At 39.4% G+C, this 25,666-nt stretch overlaps 1 protein-coding gene and 1 pseudogene across 3 annotated transcripts in view; both read right to left on the bottom strand.

Annotated features, from left to right (window-relative positions):
• Nucleotides 1-25,666, bottom strand: part of ECT2 (epithelial cell transforming 2) — a 134,249-nt gene that overhangs the window by 107,006 nt on the left and 1,577 nt on the right. The window lies entirely within an intron of this gene.
• On the bottom strand, nucleotides 1,611-5,817 carry LOC101440208 (pre-mRNA-splicing factor SLU7-like; annotated as a pseudogene).

Below are 25,666 nucleotides of genomic sequence, written 5' to 3'. Positions count from 1 at the left end.
CTTGCTCGTCTTCTTTAGGAGGCACTGGAACTGAACCCAGACCTTCCATGTGGTAGGCAGGAGCTCAACCACTTAAGCCACATCTGTTTCCCTCAAACTAGTCAGAATATAGATACCATGTAATCCACAGTACTTGAAAATTTGATTCAGTTAGAAAAAGCTTTAATGTAAGTCAACTGGCATGGTGACAGGATCAATTACTCTTCTACCAGCACTATTTTTGAGAACGCTGACTTAATGCAGTGGTTTTTTGGTAGCTTAGAAAAATTAGTTGTTAAAAGTCAATGTGCCTATGTCAGGGGTTTTTAATGGGCTGTTTTTATTGACCCCATTCTTAATGTCAATATTACCTGCTCTTAGTAGAGTCTTAAAGAAAATGGCAATTTTAGTAACTAATATTCTTATGAGCTATCCTTATGGTTCTTCAACTTCAGGTTTTGCTTCTTTCAAATTTTACACATAAGGCAACACCTGCTGGCTATAAAGTTTAGGTACAAGGTATTTTCTATAGTATTTTAATCTAATTTAATATTCTTGATTGTTACATAAAAGCAACCACAATTAAAACAACAAATAATATTACAAACCAAATCCTCTGTAATAAGGAATCTAAAGACTTATGTCCAGAATGGTAAAAGACATAGCAGGGAAGCAGTTTGTGGCTCAGCCAGTTGGGCACCTGCCTAACACATGGGAGAACCCAGGTTCGGGTCTGGTGCCTCCTAAAGAAGACAAGCAGATACAGCAACTGCCACAACAACCAGTGCCACATGAACACCCCGCCTCAAAGAGCAGATGCCTAAAGGAGCAGGTGGCACAGGCCAGTAGAGGCCGTAGCCCACAGGGAATGGATGTGGCACATGCCATTGGCCACTCGCCTCCTAGGTGGGAGGTCCTGGTTTGGTTCCTGGTGCCTCTTGGAGAAGGCGAGCAAACAATGAGCAGACAGACAAGAGTACCATTGGGGAGGGGGATAAATTTTTTTTCATAGTAAATTAAATAAATCTTTAAAAAAAGCTATAGGGATGATCAGTCAACAATGACTCAAGTATGAAGAAATAGATATTTTTTTTATTCAGAAGCTAACCCATTTAGTTCTATATGTAAGATACAAGGAAATGTATGAAAAATCAAACTTTTATAAAAAAGCAAAAACCAAAATTACTGCTCTTCATATTGATATGGGAGAAAAAACGACTCACATATTATATGGATTTCCTTTCAGGGATGAAAAGATCAAAGTAGAATAATTTTTTTAGTCCAGACCTTACAGGAAAACCTTAGAAGGCAAAGACAAATAATTATAAAATAACTGAAATTATAGTTGTCATTTCTTTTTAAAAATGAAGTTCTGTTTTTGAGAAAAAGCAACTATCTTAAAAATGTATTTGTGGTAATACCAGCTAAAGGGCCACACAAATTGAGGAAATAAAGTGTGAGACTTAAGAACTGTTGAGTAGAGAACATGCTTATAGGCAAAGACCCAAGGTCTCATTCTCCATCAATAATATAGAATAAAATCTTAATTCCTACTTAATGTGCATCCTCTTGGTTTTGTTTTTTCAATGTGGAAAAGAGTAAATTTACTAGGAGACTTCTGCAACCTTTCCTTAATCCAGGTAGTAAGAAGAGCAGATAAGAAGTCTTCCATCTATGACCATCTTCAACACATTGGTTGTGTCTTTCTTGGATGAACTTCTGTGACTGTTACTACTGTCCAAGGAAAGAGCCATGGGGTCATCTGGTCTCTGAAGTTTCATCCCAAGGCTTCCATTTCTTCTTCAGTGGGTTCCCGAGTTTCATATATGCTATTATAAGGCTGCTTCCTTTCGTCAATCTGCATGATCTCTTTGACATGAAAAGGCAGGCCTCCTCTGCATTCAGCGCCTTTTCCAATTTTTCAGTTTTCTTTCCTTCACCCTCACAATCTGAACTGCTCTTGTGATTTTCCTCCTCCTCTTCTTCTCCCCCTCTTCCTCCTAACTTCACCTGCTGTATCTCTATGAGAGCTTGAGGTTTCTTCAAGGATTGTTCTTCAGATATATCATTTGCAATACATCCCTCTGCATTAGCAATCTCCTTCCCAGTTTCTCCAGTATAACAGGGATACTTGACAAGAGTGACGGCATTTAAGATCTCCAGATATGCATGTGATTGTTGATCTTCACAGCCTCCTCAAACTTAGAGCAGGCAACAGTCTGCTCCTATCCTCTGATGACTTCTTTATGTCTTGAGTACTCCACATAGTCTTCTATCTGAGCTAAAATATTTCAGCTGGAGGGGCATCCAGGCCTTCTTGACCACCATAGTTTTCCAGGATGCTTGCTTTCTGCTATTCTTTGAAATCAAGTTTTTTTTTTCACTTTGAATGACTTACACAACAGCTCTAGTTTTATAGGATCGGCCTGCAGATGCACTTCAGGTCCCTTGTCATAGAATTCCAAGCAAGCAACTGAGTCTGAGCCATTGAAATGGTGTCTCCTATGTATCAAAAAAAGTTATCTCCCACATAACCAACTTCATCCGGATTCCATCATGCATTGGCATAGGGATTTCTCTCTCATTTCTCTAGTTGTTGGGTCATAATAATCAGAATTTGGATCTAAATTCCACAAATATTTTGCAATATCTTCTCGAATTCTGAGATTCCAGACAATAATCCATCTCTGAGAGTCAAAATTCTGCCCAGCCATGTCAATATCATCAGCATACTGATCTTCATGCTCATCTTCACTATTATCGTCTTTTTCAGTTTGAGAATTTGGTTCCTCTTCTTCCCACTTGTGTTTTGGAGAATTAACATGTTCTGCTAATTTTCCCAAGACTATTCTTCTTGGAGTTTTTGTACTCCATATTCTTCTACAATTTCCCCCTTTCTAATAATCTTCATTTTTGCCCTATTCTCCAAGCCTTTAGCCCTTGTTTTTTTCCTGAAAGATCTCTCAGAAGTCTGCTCTTTTGGTCATCTATTCTATCAGTTTTTGTCTGTGTGTGAAGACTTTGAACTCCTTTCATTTTTGAAGGACAGCTATGCTAGATACAGAATTCTTGGCTGGCAGTTTTTCTCTTTTGTTGTGAGAAACTGGCTTACCTGTTCCTTATTGTAAATGTTACACCTGTTCTATTGTAGATGTTGCAGTTGTTCCCTATTACAGATGATGTTGCAGTTCTAATAGCAAACAGCTGCTTGGTAGTTTCCAATAAATACGAGGTCAAAACTAGGGCCAAGGCGCTCAGTTCCAGGAGCTGTGAGTCCCCTGGTCCCATCTTTATTTCCTCTCTTGTGTATCTCTGTCTGTCTTTCTATTTCATTAAGTTTGTGTTGTCTTCCCTTTGAGCCAACCTATTGTGAACTGCTTGCAGCACTCTTTCAGTACCTTAAGTATATCATACCACTTTCTTCTCTCTTCCATGGTTTCTGATGAGAGGTTGGCACTTAATTTTACCAAGTTTCCCTTGGATGTAATACTCTGCTTTTTTCTTGCTGCTTTCAGAATCTTCTCTTTATCTCTGATATTTGTCATTCTGAATGAAGGTGTCTAGGAGTAGGTCTATTCAGATTTATTCTGTTTGGGGTACATTGTCTTTCTTGGATATAGATATTTATGTCTTTCATAAGGGTTGGGAACTTCTTGGTCATTATTTCCTCAAATATATTTTCTGCCTCTTTTCTGTTCTCCTCTGTGACACCTATAAAGAATATGTTTTTGCATTTTGCATTGTCATTCAATTCCCTGAGATCCTGTTCCATTTTTTCCATTCTTCTCTCTTTCTGTTCTCCTGTCTTTTCCAGATCAGATGTTCTGTCTTTGAAATCACTGATTCTGCCTTCAAGCAATTCAAATCTGCTCTTATGTGCCTCTAATGTATTTTAATATACATTTTTATTTTTTAAAAAGATACTTACATAAAATGTTACATTAAAAATATAGGGGATTCCCACATGCCCCACTCCCTACAACTCCCACATTTTCCCACATTAACAACATCCTTCATTAGTGTGGTACCTTTGTTACAACTGATGAACACATTTTGAAGCATTGCCACTAAGTGTGGATTATAATTTACACTGTAGTTTACACTCTCTCCCACACAATTTTCTAAATTATGGCAAGATATATAATGGCCTGTATCTGTCATTGCAGGACAATTCCCAAGTCCTAAAAATGCCCCCATAGTTCATCTGTTTTTCCCTTTCCCTTCCCTCAGAACCTCTAGTGGCCATTGCCTCCACATCAATGATATAAGTTCTTTCATTGCTAGAATCACTCTGATGTATTTTTAATCCCATCCATTGTGTCTTTCATTCCCATAAGGTCTGTTACCTTTCTTTGCAGACTTTCGAATTGTTCCTTATGTTACCCAGTGTCTTCTTAATATCCTTTGTCTCTTTAGTCATATTTTATTTCAATTCTTTATATTGATTTAGGAGAACTGTATGATTATCATTGATTAATTGTCTTAAATACTATATCTCTTAAGAATATTTGGTTTTCTCCTTTGGTTGGGCCATCTCTTCCTGTTTCCTAGGATGGCTTGTGATTTTTTGCTGATGCCTAGGCATCTGATTATGTTGGTGAATTTACTCTGATGGCCAATTTCTCTCTCGTCTATTATTATTTTTCACAGCTCTTCTTTGATATTTGATTCAGCTCATCCTAAGTCTTTAAAATTGCCCAACTTAAGTTATCAAAATCGTGCCATAGGCTCACAATTTTCTCCCAGGGTTGGGGTAAAGAGAGCTCAAAAAGCAGTTTATGACCATGCAATTTCCAGACCAGCCACTAGATGGCACTCATTGGCACATATTTCCACAGAGGTGTATCTCTCTCCGTTTTGGTCTGGCAGGAGCCAAAATTGAAAGCTGGCTCCGCTGCCGAATTCACTGAATAAAAGGCCCCCAACTCCCCCGCCCTGTTTCCCTTGTAACAGCTGACAGGGCGGAAGAGGTCTGCTCGCCTCTCAGTCAGCTGCAATAAGCCATAGGTTTTATCCTCACTTAATATCTTGGGGGTAGGAGAGGTTTAGTAACTTAAACAGTTTGTTATTTCTGATTCTTCATTTCTCTGTCCCTCACCCTCCTAGGAATTGTGAAGCACTGTCCTAGTCTGCTGACACCCAAAGCAGGTCCCCCAGGCAGCTTTTGGCTCTTTCTCTGTTGTTTTTGTGAGAGAGTCAAGTCTTGTCTGCCTAATCTTACCCCAAGCCCCACAATCCTCTTTTCCATAATTTTCATGTGCTCTTCTGGATTGTAGCCATTCCACCTATTCCTCTTCCCATCACAGTCAAACATTAGTCGAGGCCGGACCTATTCATCTAGAGCTATATTAAATACCTGTAAATGTTGCTCCAACCTGCCTAGGTTCTTCAAAGCAGCCTCTCCATTTGTGTGTCATGGCCTCACAAATTTCACACACTTCTCCTGTACCATTCTCAGATGAGAAGTACTGTTTTTGCTTCTCTGGTCATGGTCTCTGGTGCTTTAATGTTCTTTTTGATGGATCAGTATGCCATGGCACTGAAGAAACATACTGGGGAGTAAGAGGGTTGATACATTTTCCTTCACCACCTTCTGCAGGAGCATTGCTCTGTTTTCGCTGTTCTTCTAAGTTCTTTCTTTTTTTTTTAATTTTTAATTTTTAAAAAGATGCTTAGATTACATAAATGTGACATAAAAAATGTAGGGGATTCCCATATTCACTACTCCTTATCCCTCTCACACTTTCCCACATTAACATCTTGTTTCACCAGCCCTCTCTGGTCATCATTTGTGGTTCTTCCAAACTCATTTCTTTGGACAACAGCTGCAGCTGACATGTTCCTTGGCCTCCTTTAATTAGTCCCTAGGCAGCAGCTGACAATCCAAATTGACAGAAACGAAATCAATTGTACAATGTTTTGGAGACAGCTTTACTGATCTCTCTCTTTTTCTCTACTCTTTCCACTTCTGCCATCACTCTCAGCACTTGGTCCTACATCCTCCCTCATAGAGAAAAGATACAATAATTTTCTGCCCACTCACCCCCAGTGCTTGACAGCTTCTATGACTAATCTGCATCTGTACTCACTGTCTCCTATCCAAGACAAATCACCCCAATCCCTTTGTGATTTCAACTACCCTACTGAAACTCTGTCATGGGATTAACTCCTAATTGCTTTGACCTCTGATCTCCATGATACATTTGATCAAAACCTCCCTCTGAAAACTCTCTTATCCCTCTTCTGTTCTCTTCCCTTCTCTTCTTCCTCTCTCTTTCTCTCCCTCTTTCCACCCCCTTTTTCTCATATCTCCCAGGACTTTTAGACTTCCATATAGCAGCTGCTTCTATCTTTCGTTTAAAAGTTGTTGCTAATTTGATGCTTAACCCTGTCTCTGATTTTCTCACTTTCATGCAGTTAAAGTTTAAATATTTGGATCTACATCTCTAGCTAAGAATTTCTCCTGAGAGTCAGGCATTTATATTCAATTGCCAATTGGGGATTTCCCTTAGGAAGTCTTAAGCTTTCTCAAAATTTCAGTAAGCCCCAAATTGAACTCAGTATCATCTTCCACGAACCTCTTTGTCCTCCTAAATTTTTTCTCTAAATGAATGGTACCATCTACCTAGTTGCCCATTACTCTAGAACCATAGTGTCATCCTCCACTCCTCCCTTTCCCCAAATCCTAATAGCCCATCAATCACCAAGTCCTGTGGATTCTACCCCTCAAGTCTATCCAGTAGGAAACTGGAGAGTAGTCCAGAGAGAATGTATAACATAGGGATTTTGGTGGGGGATGAAGATTAAGGTTAATAATAGCATAAATATAAGGACACTCTTCTTTTACAAAGTGCTAAGAATACAGTGATACACGGGAAAATTACAACTAATAACTTTTGGACAATAGTTAACAACTATATTGTAATATTTTTCAGCAATGGTAGGAAGATATTATTTCAATCCTAAGAAACAACATAGGAGCAGTATAAGGGGGTATAGGGTTTTTCCTATTGGGGTAATGAAAATGTTCTAAATTTTTTGTGGCGATGAATGCACATTATAATTATACTATTAATAAAAGCTATTGGATAGATTGCATGGTATATGAATATATCTCAATAAAACTGCTTAAAATAAATAAATATATGTGTAAGGATAACCAGAAATGGCAGCTATGTTCAGCAGGCGAAGCGTAGAGAGATTGAGAGGTGAAGAATTTTCTTATTTGTTTGTCTGGTTTTTGTTTATTATTACTATTATTGAAATAATGAAAATACTCTAGTAATGATTGAAGTGATGAATTCACTTCTATATGATTATACCAAATATCACTGATTGTGCACTTTGGATGATTTGTATGTTTTATTTGTATGTATCAATAAAATTGATTCCTTTTTAAAAAAAGTCTGTCCGATAGGAAACCAGAGAATAATCTAGGGAATGTAAAACAGGGATTTTGGTGGAAAGTGAAGATTGTGGTTAATACTATAAATATAAGAATGCTTTCTTTTACAAAGTGCTAAGAATATGGTGATACACAGAAAAATTATAATTAATGTAATTTATGGACAATAGTTAACAGTAATATTGTAATATTTTGTAGCAATGGCAAGAAGATATTATTTCAATCCTAAGGGACAACAATGGGGGGCATATAAAGGGATATGGGATTTTTCCTTTTGGAGTAATGAACACATCCTAAAATTGAAGTGATGACAGCACAACTCTAATGAAAATGAAAGCCACTGAGTGTATACTCTGAATGGATTGTTCAAAGCTTGGGACCGTATAACACAGGAAATCCAGTGGATGACGGACTGTGGTTAACAGGACAAATATGAGAACGTTTTCTCCTGAATGATAACAAAATATAATACTAAGATATGGTGTTAATAGGTGGGTAGGTTGGGGGGAAAATGCACCAAATGCAGGATATGAGTTATAGTTAGCTCATAGCCTATAACAAATGTTTCACAGAAATGCTAGGTTGTTGGTGGTGAGGAGATACATGGGAGCCTTATATATGCTTGTTTGTTCTATAAATTCACAAATTTTACTATATAGTTATTGTTTATATATGTCCATATATGAATGATATACTCATGTATATCATTTTTATTTTTAAAAAAGGGGTAGTGGAGGTAGCTCGAGTAGTTGAGCACCTGCTTCATGTACAAGGTCCTGGGTGCAATCCTTGGTACCTTCTAAAAAATGAAAGTATTTCTAGTAATTCCCACCCTTCTGCTACTGTTTTTACTCAGGGACTCAGCTTTTCTCACCCAGATCATCGAAATTACTTCCAGGTTGAAATCCTGCCTGACAATACAGCAGTGAGGTACTATTCTAGTGATCTCTTTGAAAATACAGATCTGATTATATTACCCACCCTCCATTAGACTACTTCAACAGCACTCCCAGCCCTCAGGATAAGGTTTAAGCTACACAGCTTGGCAAGCAAGGCACTTCCTAATCTATTTACCATCCCCTGTCTTGCCAAGATAGCAAGACCTACCCTGAGTTGGACATTGGAGCCCAAGGGCCCAACTGGGGCAGGGAATTCTACACTAAGGAAAGTATATACACACACATTGGACCCAATGATAGGTCTGCAGCACCCCAGGTTACCTTGCTCAAGTTTATGAAGAGTTGCATTTAGAAGGACAATGATAATTATTTATTCAGTAGCTGGGGCCATACAAGACTGAACGGTTTTACTAATAAGATTAAATTGAATCAACAGAGTTAGGGAAGCTGATTTGGCCCAATAGATAGGGCGCCCACCTACAACATGGGAGGTCCAAGGTTCAAACCCAGGGTCTCCTGACCTGTGTGATGAGCTGGCCCATGCGCAGTGCTGTTGTGCGCAAGGAGTGCCCTGCCACGCAAGGGTGTCCCCTGAGTAGGGAAGCCCAATGCGCAAGGAGTGCACCCCGTAAGGAGAGCTGCCCGGCGCAAAAAAAAGTGCAGCCTGCCCAGGAGTGGTGCTGCACACACGGAGAGCTGACATAGCAAGATGACACAACAAAAAAGAGACACAGATTGCCAGTGCTGCTGAGAATGCATGCTTACACAGAAGAATACACAGCAAATGAACACAAGGGAGCAGACAACAGGGGTGGGGGGGAGGGAAGGGGAGAGAAATACATAAAATAAATCTTTAAAAAAAAAACTTAGTGGGTCATTGGTAAATGTCTACAGATTTTGAAAATAAATGACAATATGCCCAAAGATAATAAGGTAATTGTAACATGTTATGATACTATATAAGTTTTAATATTATCGATTCCTTGATACATAGTTTCCTATGTAGACAATGAAAATATACCAGATTCTTAGATGAGCACATAAACAAAGGAACCACTTTATATCAAGAGCTATGAAATCATTTTCTCATGGATTATAGAAATATAAACTTTAAAAATGTTATCCACAGGAAGCAGATGTGGCTCAAGCAATTGAGCTGCTTACTACCATGTGGGAGGTCCTGGGTCAGTTCCTAGTACCTTCTGGAGAAGACAAGCAAGACAACAAGCTGGAGCAGTGAGCTTATACTACAAGATGACACAACAAGTAGACACAAAGAGGAAACACAATGACAGGGTCAACAAAGGTGGGAAGTGAGGTGGCTCAAGCTATTGAGCACCATTCTCCCACATGGGACATCAAGGTTTGCTTCCGGGTGCCTCCTCAAAAGAAGACAAGCAGACAGAGCACACAGCAAATGGACACAGAGAGCAGACAGCGAGCACAAACCATGAAGGTGGAAGGGGTGTATTACTCAGGGTTCTCTAGGGAAACAGAATCAATAAGATATCTGTCAATAGTAAGAGATTTTATCATTCTCTCACGTGACCATGGGGATGCACAAGTCCAGGTTCTGCAGGCAGGCTGCAAACCAGGGGTTCCAATGAAAATCCAATGAAAGTTCTTGACAAGTTCTGGGAGACATTGGCTGTCCAAAGACAAGCTGGGAAATTCTCACTCAATGCTGGAATCATTTCCCCTTTTAAGGTATTCAACTGATTGGATAAAGTGTCACTCATTGCTGATGGCAATCTGCCTGATTGATGTAACTGTAATCAGCTATCTATGATTTACCACTGCAGTAGAGTCAATAGTGACTAAAGTCTATAAATATCCTTGTATTACAGTTAGCCCAGTGCTTGCTTGACCAGACAACTGGCACAATTACCTGGCGGAGTTGACACAATAGCCTAACCATCACAAATAGTATTTGGTATAATCACATAGCTGTGCATTCAACACTTCAGTCATTATTAGAGCATTTTCATTATTTCAATAATAATAATAAAAAACAGACAAACAAGAAAATCTTCACCCACCAATCTCTCTCTGTTTCCCTTGCTGTATATAACTGTTATTTCTGGCTATTCTTGCACAATTTTTAATTTATTAAGCAGTTTTATTGAGATATATTCATATACCATACAATCTATTCAAAACGCATAATCTCTAATGTTGTGGGGTTGGTTTTTTTTGAGGGGCCAGGGGCCAGGGATTGAACCCAAGACCTCCTATGTGGGAAGCCAGTGTTCAGCCACTGAGCCCTATCAGCTCCCCTAAGTTGGTTTTTTGGTTTGTTTTGCTTGTTGTTTGGTTTTGTTTTATTAAGGAAGCACCAGGAATTGAACCCAGGACCTTCTATATGGGAAGTAGGCACTCAACTGTTTTAGCCACATCTGCTACCCCTCTAACATGTTTTTTGTTTAATTATCCTCCCCCCTTGTGGCTTTTTGCATACTGTCTGCTCTCTGTGTCCATTCACTGTGCGCTCTTCTGTGTCTGTATTTTTATTTATTTCCCCTCTCCCCTTGCGGCTTGCTTGCTGTCTGCTCTCTGTGTCCATTTGCTGTGCACTCTTCTGTGTTTTTGCTTGTCTCCCTTTTTTTGTTGCATCCCCTTGCTGAGTCAGCAATCCGTGGTGTCGTGCACCGGGCAGCACTTGCGGGCCAGGCGGTGCTCCACAGCATCTGCAGGCTGGGCAGCTCTCCACAGCGTGTGGGCAACCTGTCTTCACAAGGAGATCCCGGGACGTGAACCCAGGGCCTCCCAGATAGTAGACAGGAGCCCAACTGATTGAGCCACAGCTGCTTCCCCCTCTAATGTGTTTTTAATCTCCCCTAGTGTGTCTTTCATTCCCATCAGCTGTTACTTTTCTATTCATAATCTTGTGCTCGCTCAGTGTCTTCTTGATGTCCTTTATCTCTTTAGCCATACTGTCTTTCAACTCATTAATATAATTTTGAAATTTGTGTGAATCATGTTAATTAGTTGTCACAAATCCTGCATTTCTCCTGGGGCTTTGATATATTCCTTTTTTGGGGTCATTTCTTCCATTTTCTTAGTATGGCTTGTAAGTTTTTGTTGATGTCTAGGCATCTGATTAGAACGGTGCATTTATTCAGATGCTCAATTTCTCTTTTATAGGAATTTAGTGGCAGGAGGCTGTGTGTTATTGTTCTTCTTTGATTCTTGGTTCAAACTATTCTGGGTCTTTAGGATTGTCCCTGTTAGTTGTTCAAATCTGGATCCTGGACCCAGTAATGGGTTGCAGATCTACTTCCAAGGGCCTTGGGCAGGAAGGCTATAAAGGCCAGAAAAAACCTCTTATTTACTTTTAATTTCCTCACATGCACTTCCTTGGTCTGTCAGCAGAAGGCACTCTTTGGCAGCTCTCACATTTCAGAGCAGAATTGGAGTGTGTTGCAACACAGATGGGATCAATGTGATAGAAGATCCTGCCTGCAGGCTAAGAGCCTTATAATTCAAACTTTCTCAGAGGCAGTGCTCCAACCTTTGCTGGCAGCCCCCTCTTTTCCACGGTAGGAAATAATTCCACTCCCCTCTTCATCCTCAGCAGCCAGTCCCACTCAGTAAAGAGGGAGATGGAGAGGGTTGGATCTCTTTAGTCCCTTGCTGGCTTCCAAAGGGGTGGTCCCACCTGGCTTAGAAGGACTCATGGGACACAGACCAAATTTGTGGGTCAAAAGTTGAGTAAGCCTTAGACTGTGTCTTTTTCTTTCCCCTTTTCTGGGGAGGTGATCCCTGGGGCCCCCTTTGTTTGTAGCCACAGGCCCCAAGACCTGAGAATTCAAAATTGTCTATAGCATGGGGGATGAAGCCGGCAGTTGCAGCTATGGCTTTTAACTCAAAGTCTTCCCATCATGATTCTTTTCCTTTGCCTCTCTCTCTTCTGGCTGGTGTCCAGCATTCCCCTGGTGTCCTAAACCCTAGAAGATTTTTTTCCAGGCTGTTTCTGCCTGTCCTCTGGCGATTTTCTAGGAGAGAAGAGAGTTTAGTGTCTTTCTAGTCCACTATTTTCCCGAAAGCCCTCCAACAATCTTTTTTGAAACAAGGTTCTGTTTCATTGAAATAAGGAAATTATTTTAGTATTTTCAGAAATGTTGAAAGTACTTTAAAACAGATTCCTTCAGGATATAAAATACCTAATAATATAACTCACTTTCTTTCTGTCTCTGTAATCTCCATCTTTACCCAGAGTCATGTAATTTATGTAGCCTTTGAGAGAAAGATAAAACCATTACTGCTAGTTGGTTGGTTAGCAATTTACAGAAGCTGCTTCTGTAACAATCTTCAAGGCCCAACATATTGTATGCTGAACTTTATAACATATTGTCATTCTGAGGAAGTTCCATTTAAGCAGGTAACTAACTAATAATAGAATGGGCCAACCAGGCAAGAGAAGGGGGCAAAGGGTGCCAGTAGAGCATGGAACCTCAAGTATATGACCCTAAGGCAGAAAATCCTTAGTCTATCTGGTCTTGGAAGGAAGCCAGTGGGGCACAGAAGACAGGTGGGAGGGATGTAAGTAAGTTACAGAGATAGGCAGAGGCAGACCATGCAGAGTCTGTAGGCTAGGAACAGAGTTTGGAATTTATTTGATTATAATATTCAAATTCACAGGAAACTGGCTAGAAGCTTGACCATCAGCCTAACCTGGGACCAACAACTATGCCATCATCTACAAGGGACACACCTTTTCTGGTGGGCAGATCTTCCAATGACACCACAATAATAAGCAATTTCTTGAAGGGCACAGAAGCTTTTAAGAACTAGACTATGCCTGATTTTAATCAATAAATACCTTTGATCAAGGAACCCAGGAGCAGATGAGGCTCAAGCAGTTGAGTGCCCACCTCCCACATGGGAGGTCCTGGGTTCCGGTTCCTGGTGTCTCCTAAAGAAGACAAACAAAGAGCAGACAATGAGCAAAACAAACCAAAAAATGAGGAGAGCCGTGGATGTGGCTCAAGCAGGTAAGTGCCTGCCTCGCACATGGGAGGTCCCTGGTTCAGTGCCTCCCAAAGAAAAAATCAACAGACAAAAAACATAACAATCAAAAAAACAAACAAAAGAAACCAAGCAGACAATGAGCACAAACAATGAGCAAACAGCTGAGGTGAGATGGGGGAAGCAGATCAGTCATGCAGGTGTTTACTCACTTAAGTCAGAAAATCTGGGCTTGTATCCAAAGAACAAAATGAAATTTTTGTTTTTCTTGGAACACAGTAAACAAGAGGTGAGATGGGGGAAGAACCCAATTGGTGTCTTATTGCAGAAGACCTTTCTCCTTTGGAAGTATTGAAGCTGATGCTGGCCAGATGCCTGGTTTTTTACAAAAAAGTGGTTTCACATGTTTTCCACTGACCTTATTGAACCCTTCAGATTTTTATATTCCCATCTTATTTTAGAAGATAGATATGTTTGTGTATGTGTTGTGGAATTTAAGAGAAGTTCAATTATTTGAGTATAGAGAGGCCAGGACTCAGGAATGATTTTGAGAAGGAAAAATGGTTTATTGATGGCCGGCCGGACTCAGGAGCTTTCAGTTTGAATCCCGAGCCCCGAACAAGATTTTCAAATGTCTTTTATATAGAGAGGAAAGGCCAAATGGTCCCTTTGTTTCAGTTCTCAATAGGCTTCAATTAGCATATATCTCTTCCACATCTTAGGTAAGCTTTTAGCATGGACTCCAGACCTTCTAGATAAGCTTTTAGCATATTTACTTTTTGCATTTCCCCTAAATACTTAAAGTTTATAGCCCTTGCATTGTTAAACATTTCCTGGGACTGGAGCCACTTCCACTGTCCCTAAGGGCAGGACTGCAGCCTCTTACCGTTCCACACCCACAAGTCAAACAACTTAGTTATCTCTGAAGAGACAAAGAGCCTTCCACCCATAGCCCACATCATTCCCCCCCTTTTGCCAAAGTTTATCTTGCTAAGCTTTGGCATAATTATTGTTGGAGCTATGAGGTGGATGGCTGTTTGTTGTCTTGATTGATTATTTATCAGTCTTTAGTACAGCATCCAGGACTGTTTTTAGAAGTTTAGAACTTTTCATTCTGGACAGCAGAATCTTGGGCAGGGGCCTCCTGCAGTTATTCTGCTGCCACTGGCACTCACGTGGATTTCCAGTCAGGTTCCAGATCCATCTATTACTTTTATTTTACTCTTAAAGAGTTTACACCTTTAATTTAAAAGGGGTGCTGAAGGGAGACGATCTCTTTTCTGTAACTGCTTCCTGCTGGCCATGGGCTGTAGTCATTGCCTAATAAGGTGTAAAACTCTTTAATTTATTCTAACTGGAGGAAGATGGATCTGGCATTCTGTACGAAGTTGGATGAAGTTTTCATATGGTTAATAAGATGTTCACTCTGAAAGAAACAAACTTAATTAAAAATTTGGAATACCTGTTTTTAAAAGAGGACACATTGGATTACAGAGGTAGACAAGGTTAGGTGCCTATAAAGATGGCATTCCTTAAAAGCTGGTGGGAACAGCATATATTCTTTTTTAAGTTATCCATCTTTAGAGAGAAATTGTAACAGACACTTAGCTTTGTCTGAAGACACATTCCAAGCTGTTCAATGATTGACACTCATTCGCTCTGTCAGATGCTCCTGGTGAACTGGCACTCCTTGGGCAACTGGCTTCACTCAGGATTAGAACATTAATTTGGAAATACTCTTAGTTTTCACCTGTGGGAGTGATCAGAACTACAGAATAAAGATTTTTACACCTTGGTTTTCATTGTACAATTTCTAGCAATTTTGACTTGTTCAATAGGTGACTCACCATCAGCAAGCTAGCCTCACTTTTGCTACACAGCAGAGTACAGCAGAATATAGAAGTTGACTGAGACTGGCTGAGACTGCCACCTTATTCTATAGACATGTTATTAACTGTTTAGAAAATGATTTTACCAGGAATTTAACATGTCTAATATACTTCTGCACTTGATCCAAAATAGAAAAGATAACATTACAATTATTAGGCATATATTTAATACAGGATAAAAGTGCAGCACTTAATATTAACTAATGTATTACTTAATGCATAAGGATTCAGAGTTGCAATTATTAGTTCTGAGTTTCAGGTTTGTAATACTTTACATGTTATCTCTCCATGAGAGCAGGCCATAATGCCAATTGTGTTTAAGTTTTACTTACAGTATCCTGGTATCATGGCTCCACTTAGCATGTTCTTCAACGCAGTGAGCAAGTTGCAGCATCCTTCATCTTAGAGAGATTTTCCAGTATTCTACTAGCCTGGTGCATAGTGCTCTCTGGCACCATGGAACAGTGCCAGTCTGGAGGCGATATCCATTGTACACTTGGCTGTACCGAGTCATTATTGGCTGCAGGAGCTTGAAACTGCAATATAGTTTCCATCGACTTCAGGAGCAGAACCAGAGACTGATATAGCACATATTTTTAATTGAGGGGTCAGTGACCAGCCTAGCCAATAACTCACATGGAGAGGCCACCTGTAATGTATACAAGGCCTGGTTCGAATGCACAAGAGTTTGACAATGTTAAAGTTTATTCCTTGTTTTATATATATTTTAAACAACTTAACGCAATACATATATCAAATGACTATTTACTTACACAATTTTACTATGAAGAGAACAGTAGGTACTTTAGTAATAGAGGAAAAATATTATTTTTCATTGTTAGAATGAAAACAGAATATTTCCAATAGAATCAAGACAACTTTTTATTACCATTTACTTAAATGTGTATTTTGCAGTGGCCTTCAGACAGGTTTATTATCATGAAGTTATTTCTGCTACCAATACCAATCTAAGTTTCTTTAGATAACAATGACTTCTACAACTAGAACTATTTAAACATTTTCAGTTTGGAAGATGTTTTACAAACTCTTTATAATTGACTATAACCACATTGACTAGCCACCTCATGTTTAAATAAACTTACTAAATTACAATTACCAATGAAAGAAATTTACTCTTTATTTAAGAGAGCATATCTACAATCTTTTTCCTTTAGCCTAATTTCACCAATGTGAACTTACAATTTTCATTACTGTAAAGATTTTGTACATATAATGTTAATTTAGTTTATAAATTAACTATGGGAGATTACACTCAAGTTAAATAAAATTGAAACCATAATAGTTTATGCAAGGAATGTTCTCTTTTTCCCTTACAGGAAGCTAAAAACTTCTTTTCTTTAAGTTATGAAAATTATTAAATTAAAAGCATACTGACTACCAGGTTTTAAAACACATGCATACTGACTACCAGGTTTTAAAACACATTACACAATTACTTAATTTTAAAAAATCATAACCCAGGAAAGATCTCTCCATAGTTTTTATGGACTTTCCTTTACTTACTGAAATTTGTTAATAGAGCCACTAATTACCTTTATTTCGTTGGAAAGAAATCTTCTGGAAGAAATTAAGGCTCACCAGATTGTGGAGAAGAAAATAATTTATTCTCAATCTTGCAAGAAGGGGTGCAGAGCCAGATATGGCTGGTGCCACGAACAAAGAAAAATGACACAATTTATACCCCTAAGCCTAGCATGCAAGCTCTTCCTGTTTTTCCATAGATTGGATACTTCAGAAGTTACAGCTTATCTGAGATTTAACTTTCCCACGCAAAAGTTTGATTTAACTGCTTCTTCTATCACATTCCAACCATTTTAGTTTTTACCTGCTCCCCCCTTTGTCAAATAAGGAATAGAATTTAGTGCTGAAATGGCACCAACTTAGCTCCTTCTTGGGCATCCTTCCACTGCCCATAGGACTGGCCTAAACTGGTCTCCTCCACTGCTGTCAAACCCGGGAGTGGGAGACTGAGGCAGCAGGCTGCCAGGTTACATCAACATTTTTCTTATGTGAAAATTAACCTAATCTTTTTTTTTTTTTTTTTTTTTTTTTTTTGCAATTTATGGCTGACAAAGGTTTAAACTGGGAAATTACCAGGCAAACTGATTCTTAATTCCCTAGCCTAGTAGATAGGTTTAATCTGCCACACCTAGTCTTGCCTTAAAAGCTCTTGCAAAGAGGAGGCCCTTTCCCAATTGTTTCCATAATCAGATTTCTATGACTTTTTCATCCTGCTTAGTTTAATTTGGGCTTTAAGAATATTTATAAATATAACTGCATATTTAATTTTTAACGATTTGAATAGACCTCTTTTAAGAATTTTTATTTGTTAATTTGATACTATCCTGATGTATGAAGATATACATTGAGCATTTTTTTAAATGGGCAGACACAAAGAGTTAGACACAAACACAACTCATTGATATTACTTATAATTTGCATTATTTTATATACTGTTTAGCTTAATTAATTAGGGGTCAAGAAATACATATTACTTATATAACTGCATATTTAACCTCAACAATTTGAGCAAATAGGCAGACATGAATAGTTTGACAGAACAACATGACTTTAGTTACTTTAAACTTTTCAAAGACTTTTGAAACTCTTCTTAATTTGCACTATGACCATGCAGTTTACCACAAGAATTTTCTTTCTTACTTAATGGATTGTAATAACCAAAATGTTCTCAATGCCTTAGCACCATTTTGTTTTAGAACTTTATATTTTATTTTGAAATTAGCAGAATTTTGGATAAGCAACAAGATTAATTTTATATATATTTACTGAGGCTATTTGAAGCCTCAGGGAGACAGACTGCTTTCTCTCATGAATTGCCACTCTTAGGAACACTGACCGTCAAGGCAGGAGACTTCTCCCCCTCCACCCCCCTTTTTGATTTTGGAGATAATAAAACTCCAGTGGCCATTTAACCTTATTCTATCAGGCAGCAATTTATTTAGTTTACACTTGAATTCATGAGAGAAAGGGTTACTAATACCAGGAGAGGAGACAGTGATGTCCCAGCTCTTCTCAATTATGAAATAACCATAGGCAAAGGCAAAGGGTGAGGTTAGGCTTGAAGTAACCATAAACAAAGGAAAGGTTAGTGTAGAATTTACACTTAAATAATAGTTTCAGGCTAAATTCACCCAGCTATAATCTCAGTTATTGTCTTTCCACTGTTTTATAATATAAATGCATTTATAAATGATTTTAACTCTTAGTTACAGTTTTTATTAATTTTTTTTAAAAACCTATTAATTTTATAACACCTTTAAATACCTTTCATTCAACTTATAACATATTAAATGAACTTAACCATTACTTTAATTTTTCCTTTAAAGTAAAAGAATAAATCTCTTGCAGTTAGTTTGAAATAAAAGGCTACTTTTCAGGATTTGATTTCTAGAACATAAAATGTTCTTTTAAAAGAGGTAAGACTCTTCTTCAAACACTGAGGAAATGATAAGGTTAAAGCACAAGAAGCTATTGATAAAAGATTTTCTTTGTATATTGATCTTACTCAATTTAATCATAAAAATTTTCCTTCCACAAACCTTCTACACTTTCAGTATTCATTCAGGTTCTGTCCCACACTCTACTCTTTCCAATAATCAATCATTTTATCTTAGGACAAAATCATCTTCTGTTTCCTTAACAATAAAAACACACTCCATATATCCCACATACTAAGTTACCAGGCAAACTTCTTACAACATGTAATTGCCATTAATACTAAACAAGTTTGTTAAAATAATGAACTTTTTTTCACTTTAAATACTTAGTAGCATGTAATACCAGAAACAGTTTTTTGGAAGCAAGTTGGCAGGGGAGACTGGCTGCCGAATATGTTTGTTATAAAATTGCCTTTTATTATTATTATTATTAATTCAGTTTTTGTTAAATAATGACCTTCTGCAATTAGCCACTTAAATACCTTAATTTAAACAATGCTTTGTAAAACTTTTATAATTATTTATACCCTTAAGACAAATTTTACCTTCATAGAACACATTCTCTTACTTAAAGTTACTACAATACCTTCTAAGAACCTGGGCAGAATGCAAAGGTATTTTGGCTTTGACACCCTAAGGAGGGAAATTTACCGCATTTATTCTGATTCTGCTTTTCACCCCCTTCACTTCCCCACCTTCCAGGCAGTCGGGTGCACAACAAACAGGAATGCGGCTTATGAATAGAAGGGTGGACTCACTGGAAAGGGGCAAGCCGCTCCCCCCTTTCCAGCTTTCAGCCAAAATGGGCAGACAGAACCTTCTCAAATTTGGCAACTCTCCCAGGGACCCAGCCACCCTGACTGGGACATCCCCAACAAACTTGGGTGCTTGGCGCGGACACAGATGGCCTCCAAGCCCCAGCAAAGGGCCAGACCAGAGACAAGACAGCAGAGCATGCACAAACATCTAGACTCCGCAAACATCCAGACTCCTCAGCTTTTGCCCCAGAATCATTTTACTCCCTTGCCAATGGCAAGGGAGGGCTCCACCTCAGCTGTAATTCCACTTTACATAAGGACACAACTCCAACACTAGCCTTGAGCTGACACAGACAGAAGCACAAAGGTCACTAATCTGACCCACAAGTTTATATATTTATTTTCACCACGGCTGCCCCCACAGCCATCACAAACCTCAGAACACTTAACATTTGGTATAAAGCGAATTCATTCACAAATTAGCACCATAACAAAAGATTTCAGCTAGACTTTTCCACTGTTTAAACTTTACACCCAGACCAAGCTCCACCAGAAAAGCCGATCCATTTTCCTGTAACCAAGTTTTGTTTTCCTTAATCTAGACCAATTTCCAGGACATTAGGACTTGAACCTATAAATAGCCCTTCCTATTAAAATTGAGACTCCACTCCTTTAGCGGATGTAAGACCAGTACCAGATTCTAACATGCAGTTAGACAAACCCAAAACACCAGGGCTTTTCCCCAGTTTTCCTCCTTTTCCCAAGCCTAGAGAGAACGGCTTCCCCCCAGCCTTCTGGGGCTACTAGGGTTCTCTCGGGAGGTGATCAGCCTCCCCTTCCTAGCAATTAAAGCTAGGGCCTTCCAGACTGTGCTCACCCGGGGAGTCTTACCTTCTTCCATGTTCGGAGTTCTTTTTCGTTCCCAGAATCTTTCTCTTCAGACCTTCCATTGCCCTCGATTTTTGTTGGGAAGATTCTGGTGGAGCCCACATCTTTTCTGGATTAAATTTAATCCAGGGGCGCCCAGATTTGGGGTTCACCCGAGTCCTCCCGGCTTCCTCGGGGATTTGGAAGGGGCAGCAAAATGCTACCGTCTCTGGCCTTCATTTGTTGTCCCACCAGAGTCGCCAAAAATGTTGTGGAATTTAAGAGAAGTTCAATTATTTGAGTATAGAGAGGCCAGGACTCAGGAATGATTTTGAGAAGGAAAAATGGTTTATTGACGGCCGGCCGGACTCGGGAGCTTTCAGTTTGAATCCCGAGCCCCGAAGAAAATTTTCAAACGTCTTTTATACAGAGAGGAAAGGCCAAATGGTCCCTTTGTTTCAGTTCTCAATAGGCTTCAATTAGCATATATCTCTTCCACATCTTAGGTAAGCTTTTAGCATGGACTCCAGACCTTCTAGATAAGCTTTTAGCATATTTACTTCTTGCATTTCCCCTAAATACTTAAAGTTTATAGCCCTTGCATTGTTAAACATTTCCTGGGACTGGAGCCGCTTCCACTGTCCCTAAGGGCAGGACTGCAGCCTCTTACCGTTCCACACCCACAAGTCAAACAACTTAGTTATCTCTGAAGAGACAAAGAGCCTTCCACCCATAGCCCATATCATATGTGTGTACATAACTGTACCCTGTCACACTATTCTTGTTTAGGTCTTAAAGCTAGCTTCTGTGCCATTCCAGTTTGGCCAATATTCTCTTTAAAATAATTTCAGTGGGGAATAGTTGTTTCTTTCTTCTGACCTGTGCCTGACTCACCTTCTTGTCCCGAACGAGCGGGGGCGGATTCCAGGGGCCTGTGAGAAGAAGTGGGGGGAGGCAGGAGACGAGAAAGAATGGAGGCAAGACAGGATTCTGATCAAGCCTCGTTTATTGGGGGTAGAACATGGGAATTTATACTGAGGGAAGGTAGCGTGCCCATAGGTGATAGGCTGGTCTTGTGGGTGGCAAACGTCCAAGGAGGGGATTGGCTGAAAGTTCGTACCGGGTCTGCAGAGTTTCGCGCCTTGAGCATGCGTATTGCTGTGGTCACCAGAGTTGTGGCGGGAGGGGGAGAACAAAGAAACAAAGAGGAAGAAGAAGAAGGAAATGGCGGGGCAGGGTTGTAGTAATTATGAGATCCGCCATGTTGTTGGAGGCTGTAAACAGACCTCACAGCGGGTGGCGCCCCACACCTTCTGAAGAGCAGCCTGAGTCTAGTCCTGTTATCTAATAATCCCTGATTACTTCTTACATTGATAATTCAGAAAGATAAAAACACTTTAGATTGCACTTACATGTGGGCACACACACACCTTGTAAACAAACAAATTTGCTAGAATTGAGAAAAAGGTACATAGCACTATATAGTATAGTACTTGAATTGCATGGTAGGTACCTAGTGAAATAGTGTCACTCACAGGCAAAACAGTGCCAAAAGAACTTCCAAAATTATTCCATGCCGTGTTTTATGTAGTTTGACTTGCAAAATCTAGGGATGCTTGTGTCAAGTTATAACAACAAACAAACAAAACGCACACAAAAAAACTCCACATCTTGATCAGCTACTTAAATTCTTCCCTATTTTTAAGCAAGTTTGTTACAGCCACCTACCATAGCATATAGCAAACCATACTTTTTCTTAGATAAAACCTTCTGCACAGCCTGAAATCTGAACAGTACAGTCATTCCTTTGAGTTAGAAAACAAAGAATTACTTCCAAGAGACCATTATTCAATTATGTGGAAAAGGAAATTTATGTGCATCCCCTTCCTTCCCTGTTCCTTCTCCCATTAGCCTGGATTGGTTTGGATGTCAATCAACAGACCCTGAGGAGATGAGCAAGGGAGACGTCACCCATGCAGGAGCCCCCCAAACTATCTAAGGAGTCTAGGGGTCAAATGCACAGTCAGTGTAAAAGAAGGTACAGGAGGTCCCATGAAAGTGCTTCCATTAATCATTAATCAATCTGGGTTACTGAAGGCAAGATCTGGGAAAATAGGATGAGGCCCCAGGAGCACCAGGGCTGTGTGTTTATAACGGGATGGGGCGAAAGGCAGTGTGGTGCTCCTGATCAGGGAGCAACATTGCAGCTTTCCTGGAGTCAGCATGGGTGGGACAGTTTATGAACTCATCATTATACATCTTTTGGGTGATGATATAATAGAATGGTTCCAAGAAAAACAAAAATTTCATTTTGTTCTTTGGATACAAGCCCAGATTTTCTGACTTAAGTGAGTAAACACCTGCATGACTGATCTGCTTAAGGAGCTTAAATTTCCAGCTTCACATCATTTCAAATTCCATCCCAATTGACAAGATAAAGGATGAGTGTCAAGCCACAATCGGCAGGTGTTATGCAAATCGGCACACACATTACAAAAACAATAATTCACAAGCTAAGCATCTTTGAAAATACAGTGTAGTGACTTCGTTTTTAATCAAATGTGAACATTGTATTTAGACCACATTGCTAGAACGTTTCTATGGTAGCAGTGGCTTGCTGGCAGACAGGCTCTGCCTCTGTCACAAGGTAATCTGCCTTTTAATGTCTCCTCCTGTGGCTTCTGATTCCACATCCAAAATTCCTTTGCTTATAAGGACTCCAGTCATATTGGATTACAGCCCATCTCACTCATTCTGCTTCAGGTTGGCCTCATCTAACAGGGCTCTTCGAAAATCCCAGTCACAGATGAGTTCCCACCACAAGACCGGGGGTTAGGACTCCAACAGCTCACTGTGAGAACATGATTCAATCTACCACACATGGGCTTCAAGGTCCCAAGTGACCTGCCCACTTGCACCTCTGCTACCTCTCTGATGGTGCCTGTACTGCTGGAGAGACCCCTGCCTCACTAGCACTACTTCTAGTCCCTTGAACTTGTTAAGGTTATAGTGCCTCTACGCTTGTCACCCTCTAGATCCTTGCATGGCTTCTACCTCCTTGCCAATCAAATGGCACCTCCTCAAAGAGACCCCCTTCATCACACATTTTAAAGCAATTTCTTAGGCACTGTGTCACACCACCCGGTCCTATTCTCTTCATAGTCCTAATCACTTAGCAGTTGGTTTCAGTGGTGAAGCACATGGGTATTAGCACTAGACTCTGTGGGTCCCAGCTATACCTCTCAGTAGCTGGGTGCCTTGGGGCAAAACATTTAATCTTTTAATGCCCTGGTTTACAGAATATTAATAGAACCGACCTCATAGGATTGCTGTGAAGGTGAAATGAGTTAATAAATCATTCAAAGCACTTATCACAGAACCTGGCTCATAGTAAGCATAGTAAGCACTCAATATTAGCTATCATTATTTGTCTACTTGTTTATTATTTGGCCCTCCTTTCCATACCCTCTTTTATTCACCCTTTACCTGCACCCAGCATGTAAAATCAAAATGAGCAGAGACTTTACTGTCATGCCCTCCTTCTATTTCCCAGTGCCTAGACTAGTACCTGGCATATAGGAGGCCCGGTGTATTTGTTAAGTATATGAAGTATGGGAAACAAATGATGAAGCGGTTTAAGTTGATCTCAGATTAGTCCCATTTTTTTAAACTCTCAGATCTACAGAAGTAGCATGAAAAAGAACTAATTTCTTTTTTCTTCTTAGTTTCCATCTTGTAGTGCACTACACTGCAAGAAAAGCTCTACTGCCCTGGAAGGCAGAAGGAAAATTATAAACTAGAAGATTATGGACAAGCCGTTCAAATGCTCTGGGCTGAAAAGCCTCACCTAAAATTGAGTTTATTTCTCCTTGCTGAAGATAGAGGGATGGGTTTTTTAAAACTCCAAGAAAAAAACTATTAAGATCTATTAGGTAAAACTTTGAATTATTTTGTAGGTTACTGGAAAGCAAGTAATGTTAACCAATCCAATAGTCAGCTTTGTTTATTTTTCCAGGATTATTTCTACTCACCCATGTTTCTGCCTTTATGCACATATACCCACATAAAAACACATACACCCTTACCTGTATAGAGTTATATGCTATTAACCAGTAACTAGAAAAAATAGTATAGAAAACAATTATCTCAAACTTGCATGTTTGAAACACCATTTAAGTGTGCCCTCCAAGATGACTTTCTTTTAATATTCTCATCATCAGTCACAAATTTATGGTTATATAACTTCCTTGGATTGGATTGCATCTCAGTTACTATATAAAGGTGCACAACTATATGCAGTAGGTATTTTAAGGCCTTGATCAATAAGTTTTGAGTTGTTTTCTTGCCACCTATTAGAAACAATTCTTAATGTTTTCCTTCTCACTTTCTGGTTAGAATTCTGCTAGTGAGTTTTTTCTCTCCCATTCTGTACACTTCCCCCCAACCTTTAAATGAATATCTGGATTCAAATACTTCTTGTTTACCGTGATGGTTAGGCTATTGTGTCAACTCAGCCAGGTAATTGTGCCCAGTCATTTGGTCAAGCAAGCACTGGGCTAACTGTAATACAAGGGCATTTATGGACTTTAGTCACCATTGACTTTGTTGCAGTGGTAAATCATAGATAGCTGATTACAATTACATCAATCAGGGAGATTGCCATCAGCAATGAGTGATGCTTAACCCAATCAGTTGAAACCCTTAAAAAGGAAAGTGATTCCAGTATTGAGAGAGAATTTCCCAGCTTGTCTTTGGACAGCCAACGTCCCCCAGAACTCATCAAGAACCTTCATTGGACTTTCATTGGCGCTCCTGGTTGCAGCCTGCCTGTGGAACCTGGACTTGTGCATCCTCACAGCTGCATGAGAGACTCTGATAAATCTCTTACTATCGACAGATATCCCTTGTTGATTCTGTTCCCCTAGAGAACCCTGACTAATACATCTACCACTGACCCACTGAAAGAAAATTTAAAGATGGTGTCCACTAAGTTTCTCCACTACAAAGTAGGTATTTTCCCTTTGTAATTAATATTGGAGAGATCCTTTGGTGTAGAACTAGAATTCCTTTCCATTTCACTCACTAGTTTTGTGCATATTAGTTGGCATTTTATTGTAAAGAAAAGTTTCCCTCTCTATTCATTATACTAGTATAAGCTAGTGCCTATGACCTTTTGACAAGTCCTCATCATTTTGGGGGCACTTCCTTATTATCCGGCCCAATAAGATGTTTCAAGCTCATCTTGTCCTTTACCTGCCCCAGCCCTGGAATCACTCTTTTCTCCAAGCAGCTATGGTTCCTATTACTGGAGAATGGAATTTGGAAACCAAGATTTGGGAGCTAGGTTTACTGCTTGAGTTTCATTGCTTGAGCTAAACGAATTTCTAAACTACTTTCTTTCACCCACATTTTCGCTAGAACT

This window comes from Dasypus novemcinctus, chromosome 4, assembly GCF_030445035.2.
Source record: "Dasypus novemcinctus isolate mDasNov1 chromosome 4, mDasNov1.1.hap2, whole genome shotgun sequence".
NCBI lineage: Eukaryota > Metazoa > Chordata > Mammalia > Cingulata > Dasypodidae > Dasypus > Dasypus novemcinctus.
Note: the sequence above shows the minus strand (reverse complement) of the source record. Positions and strands in the feature narration are given on the sequence as shown.